Source organism: Lipotes vexillifer, unplaced genomic scaffold, assembly GCF_000442215.2.
Source record: "Lipotes vexillifer unplaced genomic scaffold, Lipotes_vexillifer_v1.1 scaffold451, whole genome shotgun sequence".
Taxonomy (NCBI): Eukaryota; Metazoa; Chordata; class Mammalia; order Artiodactyla; family Lipotidae; genus Lipotes; species Lipotes vexillifer.
In genome coordinates, this window is record NW_006795989.1 from 1,822,646 (window position 1) to 1,841,546 (window position 18,901).

The window sequence follows — 18,901 nt, forward strand, 5'->3', positions numbered from 1 at the left end:
CGCGGGCCAGGCGGGCGGCCCGTGAGGCCTCCGCCGCCACCGCCGCCTCTGGAAGGCCAGCCGGGGCGGAGAAGGCTTGAGGCCTGTCTGGCCCAGCCGGCTCCGGGAACACGGAGAGGCGCCCGCCAGCCCTAGCCCAACTGGCCGCGGACTTCCCGCCCTCGTCTGCTCCAAGGGGAGCTGTCCGCGCTCGCCGCGTCCCGCGTGGGAAGGGGCCGCGCCTGCCGTTAGTCCTCGCGAGGGAGGGGAAGTTGAACGGAAACCCAGCGCAGGGTGCTGCAGAGGGGGAGGCTTGTCAGCGCTTTACCTGGAGTTCGTTATTTGACCCTTCGAGTTATTTTGAGCGACACAAATACTCAGTTCCCACATCGCGATTCCTTTCTCTGCTCCTCGTCCCAAACCAGAAACAGCTGAGCGGGCTGTTTTACAGTTCCGTTTACTCCCTTCCTGCCCAAAGCTTGGTGGGCTAGAGGACCCTTTTCCTGCTGTTAGGGGAGATTTACATTCAAAGAGATTCCAATTCAAACGTATTATTTTCCAATCCTAGTTGAAGGACTTTTCCCAGGGGCTCTTATTAACTGTCCCCACCCCCTCCTTGGCGATTTTTCTCATTCTGGGTTTCAGAATCGTCTGTCCCAAGATAAATACTGCCTCTTCATTGATTAATGCAGCTACCATCTGGATGACTTTAATTACCATAAATTTAAACTCACTGTGCACACGTTGTGTTGGACTTTTTGTTTGAGACTTGGAACTTCAGCAGGACTCTACCCAGACATTTCCGGTCAGACCTCCAAGCTGTTTGGTGGGGGGTAAGTTAAAGATTATTTGCGGTTCTTCTAGTGTATGTCAGAACTGTGTTTCTTTAGTAACTCACGAGTAGTGAAACTTAAGGGATCATAGAAATCATCATTTGGTCCTTAAGGCATAAAGTAAAAGTTTAAAAAAACCGTAAAGTTTATTGACCACCACCCTTAAAAAAATCAATACAGGTTTAACACCTATTTATGTGCTTAGCAGAGAAATCTATCCCTCAAGATAAGCCTGACATAAAGGTTAAGCAAATCAGACAGGCATAGTAGAAGTAATAAATTTGATACATTATCTCACCATTTAAAAAGCAGTTTAAACTTCGGTAATACCTGGTATTGGATCTGCTATTCCTTCTGAGATTAATTTTGTTCTGGGAGATTCTGTTTTCCTCCCGGCGCCTACATCCTTTTGTTCCTATTCATTCCTTTTTGTAAGTCTTTCGGCACCTGTGATGCCTGGAGTCTGGTCCGGGGTGGGGAAGCAAGGAAGTGAGTAGTCGTTATTTACAAATGAATTCAAATGTGTGGACACAAGTGACTTTGCCAATTTTATGTTAATCCAAGTATGCATTTACTGGGGATATCTTTGAGAAGTGGTTTTCTTTGGGGAAGGAATTTGCCAGATAATATGAGATCCTGCAGAGAAGTAACATAAATCTTCCTTACAACATTTACTTTTCTTATTGCAGACTGGAGATCTGTAATCTAAATAAAACAAAAAAATTTTTTTCACTACTAACTATTCATTTATAAGTATTTTTGTGAGCACTAAAGTTTTGGCTGTATGGAAGGTGTAGGAAGTGGAGTGGCATGATATAAATGTTTTATGGCACTTAGTTTGATACCCACAACTGGTACTCAGAATGAGTTATGCAGGCAATACCAAACAAGTGGCAATAAAACCTTTATAGTCCCTCACACCATTATGTAGTTTGTTTATGTCACATAAATCAGAGAAAAGATATTAAGGGGAAATTTTAGTATTTTATTTATTTAACAGTAAATTTTATTTTATTTTTATTTTTTATTGGGGTATGGTTTTACAATGTTGAGTTAGTTTCTACTGTACAGAGAAGTAGTGAGTATTTTAAAAATAATATTACTCTGTCACCATATATGATGTTCCTTTGCCCATTAAGTGAAATTTCCCTAGTTTATCCTAAGTCAATGCAAGTATATTTCCAATGTTACAACATGTCTACAAAATACCATCATAAAATCTTTTTGGTAAAATTGATGGCATTATCTGAAGAATGTCTTCTTCCCTACTGAAAATATACTCCCAACACTTCGAACTTTTCATGTTCTCTTTCAAGTAATCCCCAACCACGCTGTTTAAGTCTGATCTAGACTGCCTCAAAAGTCTACAATGAGCCTTGTTGTTCTTGTTTTAAGTAAAAATGTTCATTCCAGTCTTTGCCTGCGGAACTTATCCAGGTCAACTGTTATGTCTTCCATGACATTTCCCCAACTTTCCAAGGCAAAACCAATTGCTTCCTTTTCAATTGCTCTATGGTGCTTACTATATTTAACACCATCTTGTTGCATTGCAATTCGTTGTCTTTGCCCCTTTCCCTCACAGATCATGAGTTGCTTAAAGGCAGGAGTTGTGTTTAATTCATCCTTGTATCCTCAGTACTTACCACTACTCCTGACATTATATTAGGCTCTAAATACATATTTATTGAATGAATAAATACAAACAGTATTTTTAAAATACCCATTCAGAAATTCCATTTAATCATTTACATACTCCTTTCTAGAAACAAACAAACAAACAAAGACAATTTGGTTGCAAGATGAATTGAGACCCTCCACTTAAAAGAGCCTCCCCCACTCCCATCTTCACTTCCTTCTGAGTTTATTGACTAGAAGTTAGTGACGCCTTAGAAAATGTCCATGAACACTCTCCCCGCATTTCCCAACCTTCCTTCCATCCCATTAAAAAATCACTGAGTATTTCAACTGGTAGGAAACTTGGAGTAGTTAATCACCCTCATTCTGTTGTTGATGAAACTGAAGCCCAGGGTTCAGCTTGTTTTAAGGTGATAGAGGCAATCAGTTGGGGGAGGGAGTAATGGAACTCTATCTCCACTGAGGCAGCCTTGTTTATTAGCTTGTGGGGAAATGCAGAGTTTAGGGTTGACTGATTAGAAATGTAGTCAGTAACTCTATATATTCCAATGTTACAAATAGACCAACCATTAATTAGAAAGATACAAGAAGGTCAAGTTTTGTGGGAAGTAGGTTGGTTAAGGGAGGGGGCCTTAATTTTCCATTTTTCCTTTCTCCTCCGGCATTGGGAGGGGGAACTATAAGCCCTGTCTTTGCCAGGGGAGAACTCATTTCAGTCTCTTAGGTCAACATCAGAAATTAAATTAAAACATCAGAAATGAAGTAAGTCCCACTATCATTTTCTCTGAGGCTTGACCATACCAGTCATCTTTGGCTGCTCTCTCTCTTGCCTATCATACCCTCCAGGGTGACAGCAATGGAGTCAGAAGAGCTGCATTTAAGCCTGATTCGTTGGAAGCCACAGGTGTCACTGAAAGACAGTGATGAGTCACATTCCTCCCAGTGAGGAGAACTTTAAGAAACATACTTGATCATCAATTTTGTATGTAGAGGAAGGGTCTAACTATGGATATGGATCATCTCTTGAACTCTGGTGACTGGCTTAGCTGATAGGGGTCTGGAAGAAGCCAGGTTGAATGACTAGAGACCAAGAGATCTGGGGATAAAGCACAGTTTAAATATGAGCTGGAAAGACAGGGGTGTGGCCTGATCATGAAGTCTATCATTGAGTGATATCTTTTATCTCCCCGAATAGATTACAGGAAATTTACACCTGTCTCTGTGGATGATAGCTCTTCTCATCAGAATAACCAATATGCAGAGCGGGGGAGGCGTCACCAACGCCACTGCCATCACTTCCTTAGTCATGCCAAAGCACGAGTTCTCTGTGGACATGACCTGTGAAGGCTGCTCTAATGCAGTCACTCAGGTTGTCAATGAGCTGGGAGGAGTTCAGTCTGACATTGACCTGCCCAACAAGAAAGTCTGCATCAACTCTGAGCACAGCGTAGACACTCTGCTGTAGACCCTGGGGAAAACAGGAAAGGCCGTTTCCTACCCTGGCTCCAAGTAGTGAGGGCCTGGGCCTCCAGCCTGTAGGATGGACCAACGTAGACACAATTCTGATCCTCTCCTGCCTTCCAGACAGATCTAAGACCTGGCAATCCTGCTCAGTGATGGGAGTTCCTGCAGAGACCTTCACTTGCCCTGCTCCTCTGTAGCTTCCCTGCAATAAAGTCCAGCTGCTTTTGCTGGGGGAGGTGGGTGGGCAAGAATAACCAATATGTATCGAATACATATGTGCTAGGTCCTGTGCTATGGGCTTTGCATGGTTTATCTCATTTAATCTTCAAAATATCCTTACAATGTGGGTGTTGGTCACTATTATTTCCATTTTATAGGAAATTGAGGCTTAATGACATTAACTGCCCAAATCATATAAACTAATATAAATTGATAAGAGTGCAAGTGGAGCTTCAAACCAGCTATGTTTGACTCTAGAACCCAATAGGCTTGGTTCGGTTCAAGTGCTACTGCCATGTATCTCCACTAAAGTGTTGCTATGTTTTCTTTTATAATTAATGAATGTTTTGTGGGTACTTTAAGACTGTAAACTCCTGAAGCATCATTCCTTCACCACTGGTTTTAGTATCTGTATTAGTTTCCTGTGGCTGCAGCAACAAATTATCACAAACTGGGTGGCTTAAAACCATAGAAATTTATTGTCTCAAAATTCTGGAGGACAGAAGCCCTAAATCAAGATGTCTGCATGTGTGCTCCCTCTGGAGGCTCTAGGGGAGAATTCTTCCTTGCCTCTTCCAGCTTTTGGTGGCATTCCTTGAATCGGCTACCTCACTCCAGTTTCTGCCTCTGTCTTCACATTGCCTTCTCCTCTGGATGTCTTTCTCATCTGTCCTTTATAAGAACACTTGTCACTGGATTTAGAGTCCCCCCCGGGTAATCCAGGATGATCTCATCTCAAGATCCTTAACTTAATGACATCTGCAAAGACCCTTTTTCCAAATAAGGTCTCATTCACATGTTCTATGGATTAGGAGATGGACATGGCTTTTGGGGAACCACAAATCAGCTCACTACAGCATATCCACTGATGATTCTTGATGAAATCAATTATTATTATGGTTACCAAATTTTTGTAACTCCATCCTTTCTTCTATAATAATTAGTTATCATTCTTCTACAAGAAGGAACTTTTCTTTATCTCCTATTTATCTACCTATCTATATATTTATTTCAGTACAGATTCATGAATTTTTTTATTCAATGGATTTGTGCAGTATAGAAATAACTTAGTAGATTCAGGTTGTCGAAACCCTGTGTATTCCAAAGAAAGGTTTGGCCCTTGCCAGGCTCCAGGGCCATAACTTCTAAGCACTTGGAATATCCTGCCCTTTACCTAAGGCCTTGGACCACACTAGATAGCTATGCTAACAATGTGATTTAAGGTGGGGGCTTTGGACCACACGGTATCAGCTTGACCACTGGAGGGGTTAGAGAATTAAGGTCAGCCACCAGGGTGTCAGCCATGCCTATGTGATCAACCTCCCAAAAAAAAAAAAAAAAGCCCTGGACACCAAGGCTCAGGTGAGCTTCCCTGGTTGGCAACACATCATGGGATGAATGTCCACAGCACTCCACTGGGAGAACACAACTTCAAGCTGCACCTGGTCTCCCTTAGACTCTACACTCTGTGCCTTTTTCCATTATTGATTTTAATCTGTATCCTTTCATTGCAACAAACTGTAATCATCAGTATAACAACTTGACTGCCTTGTGAGTTCTTATAGCAAATCATTGAATACCGGGTGGTCTTGGGAGTCCTTGAACACAGGATTATAGTCTGTTACCATATTTATTTATTTTGATGTTCAAATAGTGCCATATTTGGCCCAATACCCAAACATTTAATTACTTTAGTATAATTCCTCACAATAAGGAGCCATGTGGATCTCTTAAACAGGGAGTAAATGATCAAAGCTATGGAAAACATTCCCTTGCCCTTCTTAAAGTCCCACCCCATTCCGCATCTTCAGCCTGGATGGAACATCAGTGTATCAACATGAGAAGTACAGTCCCTTCATAGGTTTACACACATACACACCACCACCACCACCAACAACAACAACAACAAGAAAAAACAATATTCCACTACTTGAGACAGTCCTATTATACTCCTGTTCTGGTTGTTTGCAAACACAACTTGAGGCAAATATCTTCCAGAGGTTTTGCTGCTGGAGGATTGAATCTCAAAGCAAGGGTGGTAGAGCATGTGTTCTCAAGCCTCCAATTTCTCATCTATGGCTTAAGTGTAGGGCACTAAAGCACACTCTGCCTGAGCAGAAATCCCCCTGCATAGCTGGTTTATATCCTCTCCCTTCTCTTGTTGCTTCTCTGTTCCCTTTATCACAAAGCCCCAGATATGGTGGTGGTAAAGGAAGCTTGTTGGGAGAGATCTAGACTTCACCTAATTGTCGTGCATGTTAATGTTAGTATATGTGTATTAACTACTAAGCGTATCATTACCTGGTATCAGATTCAATTTTGTCAAATGGGATTTCTCTGTTACTTAAGATCCAGATACAGTAGGCTCAAACATCATGTGGAAGTCCAAAACCCTCTAACAATTTTCTGCAAAGTCTAGAGAAACTTATAGTCTCTTGCTCAACATGTCTTCAAGTTTCTTCTGCTACCATGAGTTGTTTCTCTGTTCAAGGGAGAAATTGAAATTCATTCTCTTTATAGAGTTACACACACACACACACACACACTCATAGAGAACATTTTTGAAAGTAACAAAGTAAGCACAGACTATTCATTATACTAGTTTTATTATTTTTATGCATACTCATCTTTTTTGCTACTCATGTAACGTGGCTGTTTGCTCACAATGTTAAAAACTCAGAGGGAGCATTGGTCATGACATGTTGTAGCAGACTCCTCTGGTGCCCACATCACATCCCTTGGCTCACCTCTGAGACAGTGCTGACTTACCTTGTGTGCATAGCAGCCTACCCCAAGACCCTGCCATGCATCTTTCTGCATTCTGCTTTCTTGGGCATCACTGGAGCTCCCCGGAATGCAGGGGAGTTTGTATTTTTTCTCCATCAGCAGAAATCCTCAACCAATGGAGAATGGATGTCCAGCCTCCCAGCTTCCAGGTGGGCTGTTATGGGGGGCATTTTTCATCCTTCTCAGAGAGTGGTCCTTATAGAAGTGAGCCCCTGTTGCCAACAACAGCAACTTTGATAATATGCCCTTTGGTCTGTTCTCCTGTCCTGTCTTTCTCCCTTCACTGTCATTCTTGCTCCCTCCCAATTAAACTACCTGCGCCCAAATTGTTCTGCTTTTGGGGGAACATGTCTTATACTATTGTTTGATATAACTACTTAATTTTAGTGTTGTGATTTAAATTTGTAGGTATGAGCTGTCCCAAGTCCTAGTTATTGAATCTTCTCCTATCAGCTATGGATTGGCTAAGGGGACAAGGCAGAGTGAAGGAAAGAATGTTGCTAAAAGTGCTAGAAGCTACATCTTGAAAACATGTTCAAGAGGTCAGAACTTGGACAATTCCAAAGAAGTTATGATACAAGGGTGAAACAAATGGGCTGGGGTCTTTAAAAAACAAAACAAAACAAAACTGTAGTTCTTCCTAACAAAAGCTTATATGCCCACCCCCACCCCCCAAATAAAAACTAAAGATATACTCTTTGGAGAGACAGAATAGCATAATGCTTAAGAGCATAGACTCTGGAGCCAGGCTACATTCACTCAAATACTGCTTCTGCTGCTTACTGTGTGAACTTGGGTAGACTACTTACCTTCTCTGTGCCTCAGTCTCCTTTTCTGTATAATACCTGCCTGTAAAATTATTACTTAGTAATAATACCTGCCTCATAGAGGTATTAAGAGAACTAAATAACAGTATGTGCTTGGAACAGTGCTTGGCACATAGTTTTCAATTTTTTTTTAACTTCTTATTTTGACATGGAGTAGAATAAAGAATAGTACAAAGCATATCCTATATTATTCATTAACATTTCATAAATGCTAATATTTACTACATTTGCTTTCAAACTCTCAGGCACACCATTCTTCTCAACATCATACTGGAGCTTCGGCCAGAGCAATAAGGTGAGGAAAACAGAAAGAAAAAAATAAAACTCTCTTTATTTGTGAATGTCATGTTTATGTCATAGGAAATCCTAAGGAATCTATTTTAAAAAGTAGAACTAATAATTGAATTTAGCAAGATCACAGGATACAAGGTCAATAAGTAAAAAACAATTGTATTTCTACATAGTAACAATAAACAATTGGAAAATACAATTTCAAAAAATTGAGATATTCACAAATTCTTAATTTCAAAGTATTCAATCCAGTGGCTTTTAGTATATTCATAAGGTTGTACAGCCATCACCACTATCTAATTCTAGAACATTTATAACACCTCAGAAAGAAACCTCATGTCTAATAGCAAACACTTCTCATTCCCTCCTCCCCCTAGCCTTTGACAACCATTAATCTACTTTTTTAATGGACTTGCCTATTCTGGACTTTGCATATAAATGGAATCATACAGTATGTGTGGACTTTTGTGTCTGACTTCTTTCACTTAGCATAATGTTTCCAAGGTTTATCCATGTTGTAGCATCTATCAGTACTTCATTCCTTTTTACAGCTGAATAATATTCCATTATATGGATATACCACATTTTGTATATTCATTCATAGGTTGGTAGACATTTGGGTTTTCCACTTTTTGGCTATTATGAACAATGCTACTACGAATATCTGTATACAAGTTTTTATGTGAATATGTGTTTTTAATTCTGTTGGGTATACCTAAGAGTTAGAAAATTAAATTTTAAAAATAGCATTTTGAATAGCATAAAAAGACACAAACTGCTTAAGGATGAATTTAACAAAATATATGCAATCCTTGTATACATAAATCTATGAACATTGCTGAGAAATATTTTCAATATCTTGAAAAATATATTATGGATTGGAGGACTCATAATTGTTGAGGGTGATTCTCTTCAAATTTTTCTATAAATTTAATGCAATTCTAAATTCCCCAAAGTGTTTTGATTTAGAAGTTGACAAGCTAATTCTAAAATATATATGGAAATGCAAAGTGCTTTGAATAGTCAAAATAATTTTGGGAAAGAATAAAGTTGTAGGACTTTCACTACTTCTTTTCAAGACTTACTACAAAGGTTCAGTGAGCAAAACAGTACAGTATTAGCATAAGGATAGACAGAGATGAATGAAACATAAAAGAGGGCTCCAGGTATATCATCAATTGATTTTCAACAAAGATTCCAAGATAATTCAGATAATTAGGTGGGGAAAGGATAGGTTTTTAAACAAATCTTGCTAAAACAATTGCATAGTTGAATGGAGGAAAATGAATCTCAATTCTAACTTCATATATACACAAAAATTAGACTTACATGTTAAAGCTGAAACTGTCAAATGTCTAGAAGAAAACAGAGGGAAATCTTTACAATCTTGGGGCAATGATTTCTTGACAGGGCACACAAAATAATGAACATAAAAGAAAAGCAGATAAATTGGACTCCATCAAAATTTAAAACTTCTGCATTTTGAAAGACACTGCTAAGAAAATGAAAAGGCAAGCTATGACTAGGAGAAAATATTTGCCAGACACATATCTGGCAAAGGACTTGTATCAAGACTATACAAAGAACACTTGTAACTCAAAAGTAAGAAGAGAAACTAACCAATTAAAAAATGGCCACAGGGGCTTCCCTGGTGGCGCAGTGGTTGAGAGTCCGCCTGCCGATGCAGGGGACGCGGGTTCGTCCCCTGGTCCGGGAAGATCCCACATGCCGCGGAGCGGCTGGGCCCGTGAGCCATGGCCGATGGAGCTGCGCGTCTGGAGCCTTGCTCTGCAACGGGAGAGGCCACAGCAGTGAGAGGGCCGCGTACCGCAAAATAAATAAATAAATAAAAAAAATTAAAAATGGCCACAGATTTGAATGAGCACTTGATAAAAAGAAGATATGCAAATAGATAATAAGCATATAAAAGATACAAAAATAAATTTTTTTTAAAAAACATACTCAAGGGCTTCCCTGGTGGTGCAATGGTTGAGAGTCCACCTGCCGATGCAGGGGACATGGGTTTGTGTCCCGGTCTGGGAAGATCCCACATGCCGTGGAGCGGCTGGGCCTGTGAGCCATGGCCACTGAGCCTGCGTGTCCGGAGCCTGTGCTCCGCAACGGGAGAGGCCACAAGAGTGAGAGGCCTGCGTACCGCAAAAAAAAAAAAGATACTCAATATCATCAGTCATCAGGGAAATGCAAATTAAAACCACAATGAGATACCACTACATTCCACCAGAGTGGATAAAATTAAAAGACTGTAACAGCCAGTGTTGACAAGGATGTGGGAGCCACTAGAAGCTTCATATGTTCCTGTTGGGAATGTGAAATGGTTCAACCACTTTGAAAAATAATTTGGTAGTTTCTTATAAAGTTAAACATATGCCCATCTATTACCAGCAGTACTACTCTGAGGTACTTACCCAAAAGAACTGAAATTATTTGTCCACACAAAGACTTGTAGAAGAATGTTCATAGTAGCTTTATTCACAAATACTACCAACAGGTGAGTAAACAAATTGTGATATACCAATACAATGAAATATATTCAGCAATAAATAGGAATAAACTACTGGTATATGTAACAATATTTGCTGAGTAAAAGAAACCAGACACTAAAGAATACATGTCATATTATTTGATTTAGTATATAAAATTCTAGTATAGGCAAAATTAATCTATAGTGACAGAAAATAGGTTGATGGTAGCCTGAGGCTGGAGAGTCAGGGAATTGATAGTAAAGGGGCAGATGGGAACTTCCTTCAGTTGGGATGATTGCTACTTGGGTGTCTACATTTGTTAAAACTCATGGAACTGCTCGGTGAAGATGGCTCCATTTTATGGCATGTAAATTATACACCAGTGAAGTTGTTATATGTGTAAAAAAAAAAATCAGAGAATACAAAAGTGCTCTTGGAAATTAAAAACATGACAATCTAAAAATGTTTAATTTAACAGAATTAGAAGTTGAAGTATAAGAACTTATGCAGAAAGAAGAATGGCTGGAGGAAGAAATTGGACATAGTGGATCGATCCAGAAAGTCCAATATTCAACCATTAGGAATCATACAAAAAGTAGAGAAAACTGAGAAGAAAGTGGCAAAAAATTACACAAGAAAGTTTTCTAGAATTACGGGGCACAGAACTTCACATTAAAAGGAGGCACTTGTTGCCATGAGCAATAAATGAAAACCAAGGCCCAGAATTGTGAATTTGAGATCACCAGGGATAAGAAAATTTGCAAGTTACCAGAGGATGGAAACTAGACCTCAGGAGACAAGAACAAAAACAGGGAGACCAGTGTTATGAGTGAATTGTGTCCTTCTAAAATCTTAGATTAGAAATCCTAACACTTAGTATCTCAGAACGTGACTGAATTTGGAAATAGGGTCTTTAAAGAGGTAATTAAGTTAAAATGAAGTCTTTAGGATGGGCCCTAATCCAATATGACTGGTATCCTTACAAGAAGAGGAGATTAAGACAGACGCAGAGAGAGAAGACCGTGCAAAAACAGAGAGAAGATGGCTAATCCACAAGCCAGCTAGAGAGGCCGCAGAAGAAATCAACCCTGCCAACACTTTAATCTCAGACTTCTAGCCTCCAGAATTGTAAGAAAATAAATTTCCATTGTTTAAGAAAAAAAAAAAAAGGTTTCCCAAGGGAAATAAATATGTCAAGGAATGGAATCAGAACACTATTAGAATTCTTAATGACGATTAGATGCTAGAAGATGTTAGAGCAATATCCACATTATGCCAAGTAAAATGATTTTTTAACCTAGAACACTACACTTAGCTAAATTATAAATCAAATTTGAGAGTACAGAAAACATTCAAGGTCATGCAAGAATGAGGGATTTGATCCGCTCCTTTCAACTACTTTTCCTTTGGGTGTGCCTTAGCTGGCTAAGGAATAGGACCAATTTCTCAAATTGTTCTCAATATTATAATCTCTTATATAAGTACTTTAATCTGTTTAAAGCTATTTAATGCTAGGAATTGTTGGAAAATGAGCAAGGATGAAATGAAATGAAAATGGTAAATAATGAAACATTACAAAGTTTTCAAAAGCTGTAATAATGCTACTATTAGCTGTTAACTCACGTTTACATAAAACTTTGCAATTGAAAGCCTTTTAACATGGTCAGAAGAAATGAAAGATCCTGTAGAGCAGCGGTCCCCAACCTTTTTGGCACCAGGGACCGGTGGTTTACTGGAAGACAATTTTTCCTCGGGTGATGGGGGCAGGGGATGGTTCAGGCAGTAAAGCAAGCGATGGGGAGCGACGGGGAGCAGTAGATGAAACTTCAATCACTCGCCGGCCGCTCACCTTCTGCTGAGCGGCCCGTTCCTAACAGGTTCGCATTCTGGTCCGCCGCCCAGGGGTTGGGGACCCCTGCTGTAAAGTAAACGTTTGGCCTAGAGACTGGCACATGATAGATCCTTATGGTGGACACACCCTAAGGTGATTCCCCAATGATCTCTCACCTCTGGTATTCAAATCTTTGTAGAATCTCCTTTCTTAAGTGCAGGTGGAAACTGCGACTTTGTTCTAACCAACAGAGTATAGCAAAGATAATGTGATGTCTCCCTTGTGATTATGTTACATTATATAAGCCTTTATTTTGCTAGCAGACACACTCCAGCGATCTCTTTCTTGGCTTGATGAAATAAGCAGCGGTATAGAGGAATCCCATGTGGCCGGGAACTGCTGGTGGCTTCTAGGAACTGCAAGTGGCTTCTGGAGCTAAGGTTGGCCTCTAGCCTCCAGTCCATAAAGGCCTTCAGTTCTACAGATGCAAGGAGATGAATTCTGCTGACAGCCTGACTGAGCCTGAAAGTGGATTCTTCCACGACACAGCCTGCAGATGAGAACACAGCCTGGCCAACACCTTGAGTGCAGCCTTGTCAGACCCTGAGAAGAGGACTTGCTAAGTGGTGCCTGGACTCTTGACTCATAGAAACTGTGGGATAATGTGTGTTTGTTTGAAGTCATTAGATTTGCGGTAATTTGTTATGCAGTGAAAGAAAACTACTACAGTGCTCAACAAATGTTAATTGATTTGAAATGTAAATGAGGTTACGTCTACTGTCTAATCGCCTTCTTTCTGACCATCCTCTTGGTTCTGCATTGTTTAACCCCTGCCCCACGTCATCTGGTTTGTGACAAGAGTTTCTGATTGATCTTGCCACCCGCCTTGGGATGATTCTTGATGTCTGAAGTAGAGAGCTGCTAGTTTTTCTGCCCAATATCCGCTTGCCCCTGATTTAGTAACAGCATCATCTTCTTTTAGGGAACTGTCTCTCTCCAACTTCCAATCATGGTATGCTATCCTCTGGATACAGGGTGGGCACATGAACCAGGCCTGCCCACTCATTGGCCCAGCTAAGGTCATGTGACCCAGTTAGAATCTTGATGGTAACCTGTGGGCTTTGGATGGGAGAAATTGCTTCTCTGCAGTCACTAAGCAGGTATAATGTAAGCCTGTGGCTGTGCCTTCCCCTGAGAATGGAGAAAGCCTGTGGGCAGCAGGACAGTGTTAACACAAAGAAGCAGATTTTAGAGCTTGAGATATTAAGTCCCTGAGGACAGTTCCAACTGCAGACTTCCCAGTTTTGTAGACCACTTTGAATTAAGTTTTTGTGACTTTCAACTAGAGTTCCGACTTATATAGCGTCTTTTAGACTCTGCCTCCTAATCTATTTACCAGTGACCCTGACATCATTTCTTCTGGTCCCTGAGTGAGAAAAATACGCTGAGTCAGCAATGGACTTGACAATCCTGCATTAACTATGTAAGGACATTTCTAATCACCCTCACCTTCCAAATCTCTGTGGTTTTAGCCCTCAGAGTTCTCCTTCTTAAGCATATTTAATAAGCTGTTAGGACAGGTTCTATCTTTAGATGAAATGTGGCTACCCCACCTAGTTTTTTAGAGTTTGTGTCTGTGTTTCATTATCTTGTCATAGCAATCAAAATCTAGGAGATATATACATATATTTTATAACATATTTTTTTAGAGATTCATATATTGTTTTTTTTTTTTTTTTTGGCTGCGCTGCGTCTTCATTGCTGCGTGTGGGCTTTCTCTAGTTGCGGCCAGCCAGGTCTACTCTTTGTTGTGGTGCGTGGGCTCTTCACTGTGGTGGCTTCTCTTTGCTGTGGAACACGGGCTCTAGGTGCGTGGGCTTCAGTAGTTGTGGCACACAGGCTCCATAGTTGTGGCTCGTGGGCTCTAGAGCACAGGCTCAGCAGTTGTGGCACATGGGCTTAGTTGCTCTGCGGCATGTGGGATCTTCCCAGACCAGGGCTCGAACCCATGTCCCCTGCATTGGCAGGCGGATTCTTTTTTTAAAATTAATTAATTAATTTATTTATTTTTGGCTGCATTGGTCTTTGCTACTGTGTGCAGGTTTTCTCTAGTTGCGGTGAGTGGGGGTTACTCTTTTTTGTGGTGCGTGGGCTTCTCATTGCGGTGGTTTCTCTTGTTGTGGAGCATGGGCTTTAGGCACGTGGGCTTCAGTAGTTGTGGCTCGCAGGCTCAGTAGTTGTGGTTCACGGGCTCTAGAACACAGGCTCAGTAGTTGTGGCGCATGGGCTTACTTGCTCCACGGCATGTGGGATCTTCCCCGAACAGGGCTTGAACCCGGAACCCCTGCATTGGCAGGAGGATTCTTAACCACTGTGCCACCAGGGAAGTCCAAGGATATATTTTTGAATTTCTTGAAATTTTACTTATAGACTTCACCTAGTTAAATATTACATAAAAATCATAACGAAAACAATACTCTTTTTTTCCTACCCTTCAACAGAATATAAGGAAGTATTAAAAAAAAAAGAAACTTTCAATTGGTCCTAAGAAAACTTTTTGTCTTAAAAGTAATTTTTGGGGGGCTTCCCTGGTGGCGCAGTGGTTGGGAGTCCGCCTGCCGATGCAGGGAACACGGGTTCGTGCCCCGGTCCGGGAGGATCCCACATGCCGCGGAGCGGCTGGGCCTGTGAGCCATGGCCGCCGAGCCTGCGCGTCCGGACCCTGTGCTCCGCAACGGGAGGGGCCACAACAGTGAGAGGCCCGCATACCGCAAAAAAAAAATAATAATAATAAGTAATTTTTTTTATTAATAAACTTTACTTTTTAGAGCAGTTCAGAGCAAAATTGAGTGGGACGTACAGAGATTTCACATATACCCCATCCCCACACATGAGCAACCTCTCCCACTATCAATATCCCACATCATAGTGGTACATTCATTATAATTGATAAACCTACATTGACACATCATTAACAGCTAAAGTCCATTATGGTTCACTCTTCATGCTGTACATTCTATGGGTTTGGACAAATGTATAATGACATGCATCCACCATTACAGTATCATACAGAGTAGTTTCATTGCCCTAAAATTCCTCTGTTCTCTATCTATTCATCCTCCACACCCACCCCCTCACCCAATCCCTGACAACCACTGATCTTTTTATACCTCTGTAGTTTTGCCAATTCTAGAATGTCATATAGTTGGAATCATAGTTTGTCGCCTTTTGAGATTGGCTTTTTTCTGTTAGTAACATTCATCTAAGTTTCCACTATGGTCTTTTCATGTCTTGATAGCTCATTTCTTTTTAGCAATGAATAATATTTCATTATCTGAATGCACCACAGTTTATTCACCTACTGAAAGACAACTTGGTTGCTTTCAAGTTCTGGCAATTATAAGTAAGGCTGTTATAAATATCCATATGCAGGTTTCTGTGTGGACAGAAGTTTTCAACCCATCTGGGTCAGTACCAGGGAGCATCATTGCTGGATCAAATGGTAAAAGTATGTTTAGTTTTATAAGAAATTGTCAAACTGTCTTCCAAAGTGGCTGCACCATTTTGCATTCCAACCAGCAGTGAATGAGTTCATTTTGCTCCATATCCTCACCAACATTTAATGTTGTCAGTTCTGGATTTTGGCCATTTTAATAGGTGTGTATCTCTTTGTCGTTTTGATTTGCAATTCTCCAATGACACGCTGTTGGACATGTTTTCATATGCTTACTTGTCACCTAAATATCTTTTTTTTGTTTGTTTTTTTTGCGGTACGCGGGCCTCTCACCGCCCTGGCCTCTCCCACCGCGGAGCACAGGCTCTGGACGCGTAGGCCCAGCGGCCATGGCTCACGGGCCCAGCCGCTCCGCGGCATGTGGGATCCTCCCGGACCGGGGCACAAACCCGCATCCCCTGCATCGGCAGGCGGACTCTCAACCACTGTGCCACCAGGGAAGCCCTCTGCCCATTTTTAAAATTGGGTTGTTGGTTTTCTTACTGTTGAATTTTGAGACTTCTTTGTATAATTTGGATAACAGTCCTTTATCAGATGTGTCTTTTGCAAATGTTTTCTCCTAGTCACTACCTTGTCTTCTCATTTCCTTGATTAAAGTAATTTTAAGGAGTGTAAGTATTAACATTTATGGATTATTCAATTGGATAAAAAAATTTAAGGTGGTCTAAATGTTGAACATGAAGTTATGTTTAATAATAATCAGTTTATTTATGTGTATGATACATAGTATTACTCGTGTTTCTCTTAAGTTGGAGGTACTATTACTCCTATAATTGAGTATAACATTACTATTTATTTTTTGATTTTTAATTTATGTCTAGATATAGGTCACAGAAGTAAATTCAGTTTTAAGGAGTAATATATTATAAATTTGCCTCAAACAATTTATTAAATATTAAAACAGTATTAAGGAATATTGCACTTTCACAACTGCAACTAAACTGTTTAAATAGAAAGCTAGCACCACTGTGTGAAAGATACATACAGCAATACCATGCTGTAAACATTGTTTTGAAAACATGCAACATGTTGTTCACATTTAACTCATATAATTATATGCCACTATATGAAGAAGAATGTTTAATTGAAACAAGCAACAAATATTTACTTAGCATAAAGTTTATTCACATGTATAAAAAGTGTCTGTGATAACAAATCCATTAAAACCAAAATATAATCAAACCTGTAGGAAAAATATGCATTCAAAAATGGGTTGCTTTTTCCAGATAATGAAAATGCTGACAAATTTGTACTGAGTTGCCTTAAACTCTTAAACTGTTAGGGAAACATTTGTAAACAACAAAAAATGAAGGAAACACACAATACAGAAGATTGAAAGCATCATTATATGTCATATGTGTTCCAAAATGCTACACAGGCAGGATCTACAAAAGAATCTAGTTTTTAAAAAAATTACAGAAATTCTAGACACTCTTCTAGTAGTATAAATGTCACATACAACATTTCAAATCAAACTGGTAACTAATTTATTTCACATTCAGTTAGAACAAAAGCAAAATGAATACTATGAAATTAAGCTTTTAAACAGCACTAACAAACTTTTTCTCACTAAAACATTCTCTTGCACATATAGGAAAAGTACACACATACATAACTTAACTGAGAAATAGGAAAAAATGATCAGAATTTTACAGGCAAACGGGAAACCAGACACAGAGGACGCTGTTGCTCTAGCCACTCCGCGGCATGTGGGATCTTCCCGGACCGGGGCACAAACCCGTGTCCCCTGCATCAGCAGGCGGACTCTCAACCACTGCGCCACCAGGGAAGCCCCCGTATCTTATATTTTTATTCATCCTAAGAAACACATGTGTGAGAATACATATACAGATATGTAATATATGCACCTATATACATTTATGTATATATGACAAGTGTTTATATATTTCTCATACAGACTTAGAATTGTCTCTATTTCATAATTTCATAATTTGAGACAGTGTAATTCTATAGGTATGAGATGGGCCTAGAAAAGTGTGCTTGCTCGTTCTAAACCTAGCTCTCACCAACATGTTAGATTTTGGTCAAGCTATCTTTCTATGCCTCAGTGTGATTGCTAAAGTGAGTAGAGTTTGCCTCCGACCTTTTAAAGAGGATTAAAATAAGGGCAATAAGGAAAAGTGCTTATGTAAGCCAAGGTATGATAAATAGTAAAATTTTTATAGGTAACGTAGGTGGCTTTAAAAAAACTTCTTCCTAATTATATTTAAATGTTGCCAGGTGATTTCTTTGTAACACGCAACCAAAGAGACTCTGAAAATATAAAAGGTAAAGTCTTTAGCAGTCTATAATGATTAAGATCTTTCTTTTATCCGCATTAAGATCATGCTGTCTTAAAAGAGAGACATACACTCAAACACACAGTATAATATGATTTATATTTTCTAAACATTTAATTTGGAAGGAATTATCAAAGGCATGTGAGTTTTATTCTCACCTCTGTAAAAATTATAAAACAAAATACAATTTTATAAATGGTCTTAAATAGGAAAAAAGCAATGCCTGGCAAAAAACATAAAGAACAGAATTTTCTATTTCTCAGGAGTATTTTGTTTTTGAGCTCCTGCAAAGAGGAAACAAATTCACATATACGTACACACCCACTCAAATAAATTTGTGCACAAACATTCATTCCAGAAGTTTATAGCTTATACTCTACTATGTTCTTAAGGGGAGACTGGTCATATATACAATTAGAAGAAAATACAAAATATAGGTCAAAATGATTATCTATGGTGTTCTGTGTCTAGACATTAAGAGATACAGGGGGTTGCTGGTAACTTTAATCAATATTATTTTGATAGCAGAAAAGTAAGTTACTTCTTCCAGGTTCTCAAACTATTATTTATAAAATTCAACAAATTTTCCAGATTAATAGTTATAGTCAGATACAGATAACGTAGCAATCAGAATGGGTGTGTCTACTCATCATTAATATGCACAACTTATCAAGTTGTCACTCCTAGATTTGAGGCCTGTATCTTTATTTGGTGGTATAACAACCCTTGCAAATCCGT